General features: G+C 27.2%; 1 pseudogene; it reads right to left on the bottom strand.

The window, feature by feature from the left end:
• Positions 1-1,458: 1,458 nt before the first annotated feature.
• On the bottom strand, positions 1,459-1,933 carry LOC107170479 (uncharacterized; annotated as a pseudogene).
• Between the last annotated feature and the right edge of the window lie 241 nt (positions 1,934-2,174).

Here is a 2,174-nt window from a genome sequence, read left to right as displayed (position 1 = left end):
GATAAGCAGCATCAAATACATCAGACAATTCAAAAAATTGTTTAAGATTTTCTTTCATACAAAATAAATGTGCTTGGGTCTGAACCATAACTTGTCGTTCAATTCCAGAAATTACTTTTTTCTCACCAACAAAACTTATAACTACTTTTTAGGCTTAAAAAATAAATGATTTGTTTCTATAACTTGTAAACGTTGATACTCAGTATTTAATTTAGAAAATGGATTTTCTAACACATTGAACATTTTTTTAATTTTTTTTTTAATTTTATCTAATTGATGATTATCACATTTGTATAAATGTGGTATTACTTCAGCTTTTAAAATAGATAAAATTCCAGATGAAAACAATTCGGTGGCACCAACAACTATTTCTTGACTTAGTGATTCAGTTATGTTAGGTTTAGTAAGCAAATATAATCTCTTACAATTTCTTTAAAATGTCTACTACTGTCACCTATTTCCGCATTATCAAAATTACTATTATTAATTTCATTTAAATTCACAATTTCTTCTGATATAGGAACAATTTCATCAGAATCATGTATAGGTGAGTCAACTACCAATTAATTAATTGTGAATTCAGGTATTATATTAGAATTGACTCTATTTAAATGCTGCCTAAAATGTTCTGAACCTTGGAAGTCCCTATTACAGTCTTGCTGTTTATACTTATGTATGTATAGATTGAGCTCCCAGATGGTGATACATTTTTAAATGCAACATTAGTTGATCGATAGAAGAAAATAATAGAGTTCTCTCCTTTTCTACATCGGAACGCGGACTGTCATGTAGTAAAAAGAAAAGGCAGTTGTTTGCGTCGCTGCCGACAAGTTCAGTTCTTTTGTTCGCAATTGAACTTTATAGTCAATGTTATTATAAATCCTCCCGTGGAGTGCGTAACACATGGTTGGATTCGCGGTGGTACTTTATATTCATGAATATGCATCCGGATGCATCCGTTAAGGCGTCAACCTATACGCGTAGAAAGGGCCTAGTGAAAAGACCAGTTGCAGATCCCAGATTTCAGTTTGAAACTCGGGAGGTTATACAGATGGAGTAGTTTTCTGTATGTCCGGGCGATTCACACTTCGTCAGATCGTTAATGTCTTTATTTCCTATACATCATTTTTTATTATTATATACAGTTTGTGTTCACACACCACGTTAAATCTCAAGTTTAGTACATACATTTTTTTTTTTTTAATTTTACAATTATATACATTATACACAATCTATACAAATTAATGCACAATAAGCATACTAGTACATTAATTAACAGAAAAGTAAAATATGCAAATTTTTGCCCAAAAATATATTTATTTAAATTTATTACGGTATAAAACAATATATTGACAACTAAACAATGTTACAATATAGGTAAATTACAAAAACTAAAATTTTGTACTATAAGCAATTAAAAATAAATACATATTATAAATTAAAAACATGATTATTCTTCTAATTAATTTCTAAATGATTTAAAATACATAGTTTTCTATTTTTTTTTTTTTTGTTTTTCTGATATTAAATATCTATTTAAAAAATTAATAGCAGCATGAATCCTAAACCTTATAAAATAATTAATTAAATATTCTTTATTAAACAGTGGAGATGGATGTCGAAGTACAACATTAGTCATGCTTAGCTTTAACTTAATACCTACTTCATTTTCAATAGATATTTGCGGAAACCTATTTATAAAAATGTTTTCTAACTCATCTATATAATTGTAGAATTCATGTTGTGGCATCATTAAATTTCCATACATAGATTTTCCTGAATTTTAATATGCTTTGAAATAATAAAGTAAGAAAGACTCAACCAATTTTTTTTGTGATTTTTTTAAATGAATACAAACTTCGCAACTATGTTTTTCGATACATTTTTTCATTAAAAACCCACAAACATATGTAAAAGCATTTTTCTCAGGCATCGATAAATTTCTATAATCTGGGGTATCTATTGTAAGTGTATTTTTTTTAAAATTTAAATGTATTTTATCTTGAAATATTATTTTTATAGTTTCGTCATTAAAGGTATCAGTCTTTATTTTAGATAACATTTCATCAAAGTCTTCTATACAATTTGCATTGTCCGAGTGAGTAAAATATTTAAGACAAAAATTTTGTTTAAATGACCAGATGAATTGTATGGGAGTTGGATTAATATTATTT

This window comes from Diuraphis noxia, unplaced genomic scaffold, assembly GCF_037042655.1.
Source record: "Diuraphis noxia isolate RWA-SAM2 unplaced genomic scaffold, SU_Dnox_SAM2 contig0001, whole genome shotgun sequence".
NCBI classification, from domain to species: Eukaryota; Metazoa; Arthropoda; class Insecta; order Hemiptera; family Aphididae; genus Diuraphis; species Diuraphis noxia.
This window is presented reverse-complemented; position numbering and strand designations above follow the sequence as displayed.